Here is a 14,524-nt window from a genome sequence, read left to right on the forward strand (position 1 = left end):
TCCTGGGAAGAAAGCCATGTCCCATTCCATATCTGGGAATGCAGTGATGTCGAAGCACCATGGTACCTGGCATTGACCAGCAGATCTCTCCCCTCACGAGCATGTCCCACAAGGAAGCCTGTTGAGAGCAATTGTCAGTTAAAATAAATGGGTTATCCGGACTTCCTTGAGTTTGCAGGAAAAAAAACAGGGAGCAGGACATTGTTGGGGGGGGGGGTGCTCTCTTGATGATTTTAAAAAACAACAACAACAACAAAAAACTGTGTGGCTTGTCCAGACTTGATCATAGGAACTAGGCCTGGGGAAGGAAGTGGTCTCCCTGCAAACCAACCAACAAATGAGCGAGGAGGTGTTGGTCCTTAGCAGTATTCCAGAAGGAAGTTTTTGCACCAAAAGGGGAAGTAAGAACTCATGGGAATGCAAGGCACAAAGTTGTTTTGTGATGGTTTCCTCTTCTGGTCTCTTTTAGAAAAATTAATAAACGGTGGAATTTCTGAAGTTGCTGGTTCCCCAGAGAATTATTATTTTTTCATTGTTTTTATGCCTGCCTTTTCTACTTGCTATTTTCTAGTCACCTGTAAATCTCCTGCAAACGCAGTACAAAGACAAGAATTCCTTCATGATTAGTGTGCATCCACATTTATCAATGATGTTCATATGCATTTGCCCCGGGGGCAGCCTGGAATCAATTCTCCTCCCTCTTTCCTCCAATACTAATGCTGCTTCTCTTTCTTATCCATTGCTTTTTCTACTTGGTTGCTAGGGAAACAAGCAAACAAAATGAGCCTCTTCTTGAGACCTTCCAAATTCGGCAGTCTTCTAGCTCAGTGCTTCCTAACTCCCACCGACGCTATTTATCACCATATAAAATGCTCTTGTCAAGATCTTCCCTGACTCCTAGTTAGATTTTATTACTCTCTTCCACAGTCTCCCTTGTTATCTAACACTACCGCAGCCAGTGTAAGCTGCCTCCATTCACTTGTATCATATCTGAGCTTCTGTGTATCTGAGCTTCTGTGTACTCTTTTATTTCCTCTTCACTGTTCTGCGGTAACTACCACAGTATGCCTCACTCCTACCCACTCTCAGCCCCGTTGTCCTGTCTGCCCCAACAACTACCTTGACTTCCATGCTATTTCTCACACCTTCAACAATTTCTTATCCATCAAGCCATTTGTTCCTCCACATTCTTTATTGTAGAAAGCACATTCTGATGCCTCTTTGATATACTGGCATGAGGTGAAAGGAAGTGTTTTTTGACTTTCAATCCATCGTAATTCCAAATTAACAACTTCTGTATTGGCCATAATTGCTTCCCCAGTCCACGCCATCTTCCAAAAAAAAACCAATATGTACAATCACTCAGAGAACTATTTTGTACTAATTGCTTAGATTTTGGTCACTTTATACATGGATTTGCCATAAATTTGTGGCAGAAACTGAAAACTCTTCCTCCCATATCCAGGCTTTCCTTCTTCCTTTTTAGTAATGGAATTCTCGCTCTGATTTTAAACAGAGCTCATAGTCTCAGGTAGAGATTACATTTCCCAGCCTCCATGATGACAAGGTATGGTCCTAGTGAATCAGTTCTAGCCAACGGGATATGAGCAAATGTAATGTATGCAATTTCCAGTTTACATCTTTCTTTTTCCAATTTTTTTTTTACTTTTTTAATTAAATTCAGTTTTATTGAGATATGTTCACATACCACACAATCATCCATGATGTACAATCAGCTGTTCACAGTACCATCATATAGTTGTGCATTCATCACCACAATCTGTTTTTGAACATTTTCCTTATACCAGAAAGAATAAGAATAAAAAATAAAAATAAAAAAGAAGACCCAAATCATCCCCCCATCCCACCCTATTTTTCATTTAGTTTTTGTCCCCATTTTTCTGCTCATCCATCCATACACTGGATAAAGGGAGTGCGATCCACAAGGTTTTCACAATCACACTGTCACCCCTTGTAATCTACATTATTATACAATCCTCTTCAAGAGTCAAGGCTACGGGGTTGGAGTTTGGTAGTTTCAGGTATTTACTTCTAGCTGTTCCAATACATTAAAACCTAAAAAGTGTTCTCTATATAGTGTGTAAGAATGTCCACCAGAGTAACTTCTTGACTCCATTTGAAATCTCTCAGCCACTGAAGCTTTATTTCATTTCATTTTGCATCCCCCTTTTGGTCAAGAAGATGTTCTCAATCCCACGATGCCGGGTCCAGATTCATCCCAGGGAGTTATACCCTGTGTTGCCAGGGAGATTTACACCCCTGGGAGTCAGGTCCCATGTAGGGGGAAGGGCAGTGAGATCACCTGCCCAGGTGGCTTAGTTAGAGAGAGAGGGCCACATCTGAGCAACAAAGAGGCACTCAGGGAGAGACTCTTAGGCACAATTATAAGCAAGTTTAGCGTCTCCTTTGCAGTAACAAGCTTCATAGGGGAAAGCCCCAAGACAGAGGGCTCAGCATGTCAAGCCATCAGTCCTCAGTGTTTGTGAGAACATCAGCAGCAATCCAGGTGAGAAAGTCCAACACCTCCGCATCCTCCCCCAGCTCCTCAGGGGACCCCGAATATATATTTTTATTCTCTGCCCAAATTACTTTGGGATGTGTTGCTATTTCACTCTAACCTATACAGACCTACCATATCTCACTTCCTATTCAAAGTTCCATGTAATTGTGGTGTTTGAACAAACTGACTATAGAAGTTATATTGTTTAGAAAATATAGATCCTACACCAAACAAACATCTCTTTCCTAGGTCTCACATGGAAGTTGAAGTTCTAATACACAGTCAGTTTCAACCTTTACCCTTTGACCCGATTTGCCCTAGTCTTAACCAAATTTGCTTCATTCATATCTCTAATTGAAGTCTGGGCTCTTTTTCAGCTTTTTTTTTTTTTTAATAGTTGCTGTATGTGTTAATATTGACATTCATATCTGCCAAGCTCTAGCTCTGAGTTTCAGGTGTTACACAGATACCCAATGTTCCAGAGACCAGTCAGGTTATACACCAAGGGATCAACATCTCAGACTTTAGAGATAACCATTACAATTCAGGAATAGATTCGATTGCTGTAAGAACTTACAATCTAGGGAACATTACAATAATCATTTCCCTGTTAGGCTGTGCTCTAAGATTCAGTTGTGAGTTTACACATTGTAGTTTGTCCGTATTGGTGAGGCATTATAGTGTTTGCCCTTGTTTCTGGTGTACTTCACTCAAAATGCTGTCTTAGGATCCATTCATCTCCTGTGTGTCTCACAACTTCACTCCTTGTAGTTGCTCCATATTCCATTGCATGCATACACCACAGTTCACCATTGTGTTCCTCAGTCATTGTACCCTTAGGCCACCTCCACCCACTGCAAATCATGGATACTGCCTCCATGAACACCAATGTGCAAATTTCCATTCAGGTCTCCGCTCTCAGATCTTCCAAGTACATACACCATAATGAGGTTGCAGGACCTTATGGCCCCCACATACTTAGCTTCTTGTGGAATCACCACAGTGACCTCCAGAAAAGCTACACCAATCTGCCTTCTCATCAACAGTAAATAGGTACATCTCTCTCTCCATGTTTTCTGCAGCACTTTTAACCCTATTTATATTTTTTCCCACAGTTTTATACAGATACATTCACATACATACAATTATCCAGAGCGTACAATCAGTTGTTCTCGGTATCATCATATAGTTGTGAATTTATCACCACAGTCAGCACTTGAACACATTGATTACTATGAAAAAGTGTGTTTTTTTGGTGAATAATAAAAAAGATAATAATAAAAAGAAAAATAAAGTGTCATACAATACAATATATTAGTAAGGACAGAAAACAACACCACTACCAAGAATCCCATATCCCTCCTTTATATCCCCCTCTCATACACATTTAACTTTGGTATATTGCTTTGTTACACTTAATGGAAGCATATTACAATGTTACTGTTGACCATAGACTCCAGTTTGCTTTGATTGTGTTTTTTTCCTAAATACCATCCCTTTTTCAACACTCTGCATGGTTGACACATTTATTTTTCCACATGTGAGGACAAACTCTCAAAGTTTGCTCACTAATGTTGGTTCGTATTAGTGAGACCATACAGTATTTGTCCTTTTGTTTCTGGCTAACTTTACTCAACATAATGTCCTCAAAGTTCACCCACGTTATTAAATGTTCCACGTCTTTGTTCTGTCTTACAGCTGCATAACATTCCATCATGTGTATATACCACAGTTTGTTTAGCCGCTCGTCCGTTGATGGACATTTGGGCTGCTTCCATCTCTTGGCAATTGTGAATAATGCCGCAATAAACATCAGTATACAATGTCTGTTTGTGTCTTACCTTTCAGTTCCTATGAGTATATACCTAGCAATGGAATAGCTGGGTCATATGGTAGATCTATACTTAGCTTCCTGAGGAACTTCCACACTGTCTTCCAGAGTGGTTGCACCGTTCTACATTCCCACCAGCAATGAATCAGTGTGCCTCTTTTCTCCACATCCTCTCCATCACTTGTAATTTTCTGTTTTTTGGATAATGGCCATTCTGGTAGGTGTGAGATGATATCTCATTGTGGATTTGATTTGCATTTCCCTAATAGCCAGTGAAGTTGAGCATTTTTTCATATGTTTTTGAGCCATTTGTATTTCCTTTTCAGAAAAGTGTATGTCCATGTCTTTTGCCAGTTTTTTAATTGGGTTGTTTGTCTTTCTGTTGTTGAGTTGTAGGATTGCTTTATATACTCGGGATATTAAACCCTTATCTGATATGTGGTTTCCAAATATTGTCTCCCATTGTGTAGGCTGCCTTTTTACTTTTTTAACAAAGTCCATTGATGTACAAAAGCGTTTGATTTTGAGGAGATCCCATTTGTCTATTTGTTCTTTGGTTGCTCGCGCTTTGAGCGTAAGGTCTAGGAAACCACCTCCTATCACAAGATCTTTAAGATATTGCCCTATGTTTTCTTCTAAGAGTCTTATGGTCTTAGTGCTTATGTTAGGTCTTTGATCCACTCAGAGTTAATTTTTGTATAAGGTGTGAAATAGGAGTCCTCTTTCATTCTTTTGGAAATGGATATCCTGTTCTCCAAACACTATTTATTGAAGGGGCTGCTCTGTCCCAGTTTCTTTGGCTTGACTGCCTTATCAAAGATCAATTGTCCATAGATGCCAGAGTCTATTTCTGAACCCTCAATTCAATTCCATTGGTCAGTATCTCTGTCCTTATGCCAGTACCATGCTGTTTTGAGAACTGTGGCTTTGTAATATGCTTCAAAGTCAGGTAGTGTGAGACCTCCCACTTTGTTCCTCTTCCTCAAGATGTTTTTGGCTATTTGGGGCACCTTGCCCTTCAAAATAAATTTAGCTATTGGTTTTTCTATTTCTGCAAAGTAAGTTGTTGGCATTTTAATTGGTATTGCATTGAATCTATAAGTCGGTTTAGATAGAGTTGACATCTTAATTATATTTGGTCTTCCAATCCATGAACACTGTATATTCTTCCATTTTTTAAGGTGCTGTTCAATTCCTTTTAGCAGCTTCTTGTAGCTTTCTTTGTTTAGGTCTTTTGTGGCCTTCATTAAGTTTATTCCTAAATACTTGATTCTTTTGGTTGTTATTGTAAATGGAATTTTTTTATTTCTTCCTCTTGTTGCACATTACATGTGTATAAGAATACTACAGAATTTTGCATGTTGATTTTGTAGCCTGCCCCTTTGCTGTATCCATTGATTAGCTCTCATATCTTTGCTGTAGATTTTTCTGGATTTTCTACATATAGAATCATGTCATCTGCAAACAGTGAAAGTTTTACTTCTTCCTCTCCAATTTGTATGACTTTTATTTCTTTTTCTTGCATAATTGCTCTAGCTAGAACTTCCAGCACAATGTTGAATAACAATGGTGACAGTGGGCATCCCTGTCTTGCTCCTGATCTTAGAGGGAAAGCTTTCAATCTCTCCCCATTGAGTACTGTGGGTTTTTCATATATTGCCTTTATCATATTGAGAAAATTCCCTTCTATTCCTATCCTTTGAAGTGTTTTCATCAAGAAAGGATGTTGAATTTTGTCAAATGCCTTTTCTGCATCAATCAAGATGATCATGTGGTTCTTTTGCTTTAATTGATTGATGTGGTATATTACATTAATTGATTTTCTTGTGTTGGACTGGCCTTGCATACCTGGAATAAACCCCACTTGGTCATGGTGTATAATTCTTTTAATGTGATGCTGAATTCTATTTGCAAGTATTTTGCTGAGGATTTTTGCATCTATATTCATTAAAGAGATTGGTCTATAATTTTCTCTTTCTCTTTTTTTGTAGTATCTTTGTCTGATTTTGGTATTAGGGTGATGTTGGCTTCATAGAATGAGTTGGATAGCTTTCCCTCCTCTTCAATTTTTTTGAAGAGTTTGAGCAGGATTGGTATTAATTCTTTCTTGAATGCTTGGTAGAATTCACATGTGAAGCTATCTGGTCCTGGGCTTTTCTTTTTTTTTGGAGCTTTTTGATGACTGACTCAATCTCTTTGCTTGTAATTGGTTTGTTGAGGTCATCTATTTCTTCTTGGGTCAATGTTTGTTGTGTATGCTTTTCTAGGAAGTTGTCCATTTTGTGTAAGTTGTCCAGTTTATTAGCATATTGTTGCTCATAGTATCTTCTCATTATCTTCTTTATTTCTGCAGGGTCAGTAGTTATATTTCCTTTCCCATTTCTGATTGCATTTATTTGCATCTGCTCTTTTTTTGTTTTCTTTTTTGGTTAGCCTAACTAAGGGTCCATCAATTTTGTTGATTTTCTCAAAAAAACAGCTTCTGGTTTTGTTGATTCTTTCTATTGTTTTCCTGTTCTCAGTTTCATTTATTTCCATTCTAACCTTTGTTATTTCTTTCCTTCTGTTTGCTTTCGGGTTTATTTGCTGTTCTTTCTCTAGTTCCTCCAGGTGGGCAGTTAATTCCTCAACTTTTGTTCTCTCTTCTCTTTTAATAGAGGCATTTAGGGCAATAAATTTCCCTCTCATCACTGCCTTTGCTGCATCCCATAAATTTTGATATGTCATGTTTTCATTGTCATTTACCTCAAGGTATTTACTAATTTCTCTTGTAATTTCTTCCTTTACCCACTGGTTTTCTAAGAGTGTGTTGTTTAGTCTCTGTATATTTGTGAATTTTGCAATCTTCTGCCTGTTATTTATTTCCAACTTCATTCCATTATGATCTGAGACAGTGTTTTTTATAATAACAATATTTTTAAATTTGTTGAGACTTGCTTTGTGATGCAGCATGTGGTCTATCCTAGAGAATGTTCCATGAGCACTTGAGAAAAACTTGTATCCTGGTGTTGTGGGGTGTAGTGTTCTATAAATGTCTGTCAAGTCTAGTTCATTTATCATACAGTTCAACATCTCCATTTCCTTGTTGATCCTCTCTAGATGTTCAACCTATTGATGAGAGTGGTGTATTGAAGTCTCCAACTATTATTGTGGAGTTATCTACTTCTCCTTTCAGTGTTCTCAGTGTTTGCCTCATGAATTTTAGGGCACTCTGGCTTGGTGATTAATATTTATGATTGTTATGCTTTCTTGATGAATTGACCCTTTTATTAATATATAGTGTTCCTCTTTGTCTCTTTTAATTGTTTTACTTTTGAAGTCTACTCTGATATTAATATAGCTACTCCCACTTTTTTCTGGTTGCTGTTTGCATGAAATATCTTTTCTAACCTTTCACTTTCAGCCTATTTTTGTCCTTGTGCCTAAGTTTCTTACAAACAGCATATAGATGGGTTCTGTTTTTAATCCATCCTGCCAGTCTGTGTCTTTTTATTGGGGAGTTTAATCCATTAAGTTATTACTGTAAGGGCAGTACTTTCTTCTATCATTTTCTCTTTTGGATTTTATATGTCATGTCTTATTTTTCTCTCTCTCTTTACCCTTTCTGATAATCTTCATTCCTACACTCTTCTCCAAACTTCTTTCTCCTGTCTTTTCCTATCAGCCTGTAGCACTCTCTTTAGTATTTTTTGTAGCACCAGTCTCTTATTCATGAACTCTCTCAGTGTCTGTTTTCTGGAAATATTTTAATCTCTCCTCATTTTTGAAGGACAGTTTTGCTGGATATAGAATTCTTGGTTGGCAGTTCTTCTCTTTCAGTATCTTAAATATATCATACCACTGTCTTCTTGCCTCCATGGTTTTTGTGGAGAAATCTGTACATAGTCTTCTTGAGCTTCCCTTATATGTGATGGATTGCTTTTCTCTTGCTGCTTTCAGAGTTCTCTCTTTGTCTTTGACATTGGATGGTCTGATCAGTAAGTGTCTTGGAGTAGGTCTATTGGGGGTCTATTCTGTTTGGGGTGTGCTGTATTTCTTGAATCTCTAATTTTCTGTCTTTCATAAGAGTTAGGGACTATTCAGTGATTATTTTTTCTATTATTCTTTCTGCCCCTTTTCCCCTCTTTTCTCTCTCTGGGACACCCATAACACATATATTTGTGCATTCCTTGTTGTCACTCAGCTCCTTAACACCCTGCTCATATTTTTCCATTCTTTTCACCATCTGTTCTTTCGTGTGTGTGAATTCAGATGTCTGATCTTCCAATTCACTGATCCTTTCTTCTGCCTGTTCAAATCTACTGTTGTATCCCTCCATTGTTTTTTTCATCTCCTCCATTGTGCCCTTCATTCCCATAAGTTCTGCCAGTTGCTTTTTCAAGTTTATGAATTCTTCCTTATGGTCATCCAGTGTCCTCCTTATATCCTTCATCTCTTTTGCTATGTCTTCCCTCAGTCCATTGACTAGATTTTTGAATTATTTAGCTTTGTTTGAACATCTCCAATTAGTTCTTCCTTCAGTTCATTGAATTGATTTAGCAATAATTGCTTCAACTCCTGTGCCTCAAATGAACTATTAGTTTGTTCCTTTGGCTGGTCCATATTTTCTTGTTTCCTAGTATGGCTCATTATCTTAAGCTGTCTAGGCATCTGACTTTCTTGATTAGTTTATTCTGGAGATTTTTTTCCCTCTTTTTACCTAGGTTTTTCTTGTCGGTTGGCTTTGTTCTCTAACCCTTGGTGTTCAATTCACCTATTCTAGAGCTTTAACTTAGATTCTGTTTAGTTGATCAGAGTTTTTCACCTCTTGTTTTTCTGTTTCTTGCCCTGCCCCTATGTAGCCTTCTTGTGTGATGGTTTCCTCAGATATGGTCAACCCCAGTCAGGTTTTCACAGTCCAGAGAGGCCCATGTCTCAGGAACAGGGTATGGAGTTTCCTTGAGAATGAGACCCTCCTGTGAGGTCTTTAGAGTCTATGCTTCTCTTATGCTGTCCAGCAGGTGGCACTTGCCAACCTGCAGTTAGCCCACCAGTGTAAGGAGGTGTGGAGCCTTTAGTTCTCTGGGTGACCCTGACCCTGTCAGGGGCATGGCTGATTGAAGCTGGTTTCTGAATTCCAGCCCCTGGGATCTGAGTTCCCCAAAAGGAGGTCTACCACTGGAGCTGGGCCACACTTTCCTTTTTTGGGGAAGTTATGGTGTATAGCAAATTTTCTCCACCACTAGACTTATTGCTTTGACTCTCAGAGCTATCTTAGCTCTGCTGTTGCCTGGGCCCAAATTGCAAGTCTTTGAGGCTTTCTATAATGGGCTTCCTAGAATAATTGTTTTAGAAAAAGAGAAAAAGATTTAAAAAACAAAAAATAAAAAACAAGAAAAAGAAAAAGAAGGGCCCAGTATGGATTATTTACAGTCCTTGCAGAACTAATGGACTATTGAAATACTAAAAGACAAGGAGTTGAGGGTGATTAAGGAACAATCAAGAAAGCAGAGAAACAGGCTTTTCAGACAAGGGTCCTCACCCCCTTGATTTGCATATGTGCCTGATTCTGTTTGAGCCCTGCCCTTCTCTGCATTATGTTCACCCAAACTCCAAAAAGTCTCTGTTTTTATTTTTGGGGGTTTTTTGTTTGTTCGTTTGTTTGTTTCTGTTTTTGGTAGCCCTATCTCCTCTCCACTGGGCTGACTGCTCCCAGATTCTTCCGTGTCTGGTCTCAGTCTATCTGTGGTTGGAGTTTTTGATCAGCAGTCTGAATTTTCAATCTGAGCTACAACTGTAGTTCTCCTTCCTGGTTCCCAGCACCAACAGCCCCTCCTCCCATGGGACTGAGCCTGGCAGGGAGGGGCACAGGTCCCCTGGCCATGAGAACTTACAGATTTCACTGATCTCAGCTGTTCCTTGCATTCGTGAGTGTTGCATGAAGTATGTCCAAAGTCAAATTGCTCTGCGGTGTCCAGTCCACACAGTTCCTGGCTTTCTACCAACTGCCCTGGAGGAGTAACTAAAACCCACACCTCACCACTCCACCATCTTGTCCCACCCCCACATCTTTTTTAAAGGAAATTGCTTTCCCCCTTCTTCCTGGTACAGCCATATTGGACCCATTGATGGAAGCAACAAGCAAAAGATGGGCAGAGCCAACCCCTCGGCCTAGATCCTTGGACCCAATAAGCAGAGCTGCCTTTCTGCCCTGGACTACCCACGCACCTCTGAACTGTTAGGTAAGAAACAAATTTTTATCATATTTTAACTGCCTTATCTTGGGATGTCTTTGTTACAGTACTTTAGCTACTACCCCAACTAATATGCTAATCTTACTAATCTGTTTGTCTTATATCCTCCCTCTAATCAGGCTACTTCAATTCAAGTAAATCAATATTTAGTGAGAGCCTCTTACATGCTGAGACAGTTGTTCTCAAAGCATCATCCTCAGACCAGCAGCAACACTTGAGAACTTGTTAGATAGACAAGTCCACGACTCCACCACAGACCTACTGAATGAGAAACTCTGGGGTGGGACTCAGCCATCTGTGTTTTAAAAAGCACTTCAAGTAATTCTGATGCACACTAATGTCTAAGAACCACTGTGCTTGGGGGATAAAAAGTGAATAAAGCCTAGTCTCTGTCTGCAAGGGGTTTACATTTTTAATAGGACAGTGAGGTGTGCAAATAGCTAGTGTCATAAGAACTCACTTGTTGTCTTGACTATCTGCTATTTCCTATCTGCTCCCATTCTTCATCAGATTAACTCAAAATACTTTATCTTAGATTGGCTTGTTTACATTTGTGATTATTTATAGGCAGTCTAAAACTTTAGGTCATTTGGGTCTATGCAAATTCTAAAAGGGAAAATAATTTGAGTTACATTTGTAGATAGAGTAAAGATTTTATTATCAACAGAATTAATGAGGATCTCCTGAAACCAAGAGGGACAAATAAGAATGGGAGTTATTTTACAGAGCGGGTAGTAAAATTACAGTACTTATTACCCTGTAAAGGGTTATATAGCTGAGAAATAAAAACAGTTGAGGGTGGATTAAATTTATGAGTGAGAAAGTCATAAAACTGCAATAAGCCCAAGTAAGGAATGTTCAAATTATTTCTGAAAGTGTCTAACGTCAATATCATAGAAAGAAACTACCATCTTTGCTGTCAACCTTCCCCGTCCCCCGTTATTATACTCTTCTTTCTGTGTTCAGAACACTAGGCTAAACCAGACTGGAACAATTTGGTATTGGTGGGAGACTGGAAAATAGGTTCACTGAGAATACTCCTGTACTTAATTGTGTTTTGTATAAGACTTGTACACACTTCAGATTTACTGGACGATAAAGGTAGAGGAAATAATGAAGACGATGGATGCAATACATAAAAGAATTTATCATTTCAGGTAAAAGCCAGTTTGCCATTATTCTTATTAGTAAGAGACAATCCAGATAATTGAAATATATAGATAATCCAAAACCTAAATAAAATATTAGTATTATACATGGCAAACTGATCTTATGACTTTGTCATAGGAGCTGAACACTGGATAATGTAAACACATAGAAGAAACATTTCCAGAAAGTAACCAAATTTGCGGCTTAGTGAATCTAGACTCTTTGTGATAATGAAGTGGTAGCAGATACCGTTGCCTGCCTTCCCCCAAAGCAGTGTGAATCTTTAGAAGAAACGGTTTAATTCTCCCTCCCATGATTAGGAACACTGAAGTCACTCTTCCTGCCTGTCATTTGCTCCTTGAAATTATTTTAGTCTGATTCATTTTTAAAATCTTGCAGTGTTTTAAACTACCATAGAGTTTGGTAAAAGATGGCCATTTTATTTCCTTCTTTCCCTCCTTTTTCCCTTTCAGGATACTTCATCCACCTTCTTTCTGAAAATAACTGTCAGTCAGGATTTCTTTGCCAAATAATTTGGAGTCAAAAGTTTTCAACAGTCTGGAGGCAAGTGAGCTTTTTATTGCGTTTTTATTAAGAGTAAATTGAACTATGCGGGCAGGCTAGAGAGGGGCTCCTCTGTGAGGCTCTGGCAAGCCCCACCATTGCACTCCAGCAACGACTCATGTTACAAGAATTACATCACTGTGCTCTGCTTACATTGGCTAACCAGGCCCAGCAGGCCCCTGGGCACCGCATGGCAGGGTAACTCCTTCTTGATCCTCACAAACTTTCACGAGAAGGGCTACATGGCCCCCATAGGTCTCTGTCTTTCTTCTCGTAACTTTCCAATCTTTTCCTAATTTAACATATGAAGAAGTATTTGATAAACTGTAACCATATTTCATCTTCAAAAACCTGAATAATATGTGGGAATTGTTTCCCTGGGCACTTTGGCACTAATTAATCTATTTATTATACTTAAAATTTGTACCATAAGTTATTATGTTTTTAACTGATGTGTACTTGTGTATAAGTGTCTATGAGCATGAATTTTTGCAAAAAAGATTGGAATTTTACTGTTGTTTATTCTGAAGCACAATACTGGCCACTGAGTAGATGCCAAATAAAATGCTTATTGACTGGACTCAACCCTGAGAAGAAAGAGGGGCTAAGGGTTACAGCTCAAATGACTTGGAGAACAAGTAAGTATATAAATTTAATAAATCATTTAGCAAATACTTCTTCAGTGCTTACTATGTGCCAGGCACTGTTTTAAGTACTGGGGGTACAGTGGTGAACAAAAAGAATAATATTCCACGTCAAATAGACATTGAATCCTGGAAAGACAGATAATAAACAAATAGCCATGGAAAGTAAATGGTAGGCCACAAGTTGATAATTGCCATATAGAAATATAAGGAATTATATAGGATGGGGTGCTTGTTTTAAATAGGATTGTAAAGGATGATTGCACTGAGGTGAAATTTAAACAGAGAACTGAATGAGGTGAGGGAGCTGGGGGAGGACATGTCCAGCCAGAGGGAACATCAAGCACAAAGTTCTTAAGGCAGGAGCATGCTTGACTTGTGTAAAGAACACTGAGGAGATCAGAGTAGCTAGAGTAGGGTGAAAGAGAAGGAGAATGGTAGGAGATAAGGTTAGAACAGAAGTGAGGTCAAGGCTCTACAGGCCATTGTAAGGATTTTGCCTTTTGCTCTAGGGTGATAGATTGGGAAGCATTGTAAGCTTAAGTACTAAAATGTTCAAGCTCGCTATTATATTGGAAAATAGACTATAGGAGTCAGAGATAAAAGTGGGAAGACCAGTTAAGAGGCTATTTCAATAATCTGTGCAAGAGGAAAGGTGTGGACTAAGGAAGTGGTGAAACATGGTCAGATTTGGGATACATTTTGAAGAGAGAGATGACAGGATCTGCTGATGGATTGGTGATGATATATGACAGAAGAAAGAAGCCAAGGATAACCAAGGTTTTTGATATGAGAAGTTAGAAGGATGAAGTTGCCATTTCCTGAGATTGGAAAGACTGTAGGAGCAGATTTAGAAAGACCAGGAGTTTAGTTTTGGACATGTAGAGATGATAAGTGGATGGCTGGACAATTAAAACTAGAGGCCAGGGAAACTAGAGGTATTAATTTGGGAATCATCAATATATAGATGGTATTTAAAGCCAGGAGACTTGATGAAATCTGCAAAGGAGTAAGTATGGACAGAGGAAAGAGGAGGTCCAAGGACTGATCCTATTTAAAGGTAGAGAGAGATGAAAAAAAAAAACCAACAAGGAGGTTGAGAAAGGCCAATGTAACCGAAGGAAAACCAGGAAAGAGTGGTGTCCTGGAAGCCAAGTGAAAAGCTATTTTCAGGAAGAGGTCTAATCTGCATCAAGTTAAGTGATTATTGAAAAACGATGATTGGACTTAGCAATTTGGGGGTGGTAGGTTGAATTATGTACCCCAGAAAAACATATTCTTAATCTTAAGCAATGCTTATGGTATGAATCCACTGTAAATAGAAACTTTTGAAGGTGTTATGTTTAGTTAAGGTGTGGCCCAACTGAATGAGGTTACATCTAAATCCTATGACTGGAGGCTTTATGAAGAGAAAGCCAGAGAGAGAAGCTGGAAGTGAGCAGAACTCAGAAGAGAAAGAAGAGGACATTGCCATGTGCATGACCATATGACAGAAAAGCCAAAGACCTAAGGATCATTGGCAGCTGGCACAGAAAGCCACAGTCTTCAGAAAAAAGCATCACCTTACCAACATCTGGGTTTG

This window comes from Choloepus didactylus, chromosome 2 (assembly GCF_015220235.1).
Source record: "Choloepus didactylus isolate mChoDid1 chromosome 2, mChoDid1.pri, whole genome shotgun sequence".
NCBI lineage: Eukaryota > Metazoa > Chordata > Mammalia > Pilosa > Megalonychidae > Choloepus > Choloepus didactylus.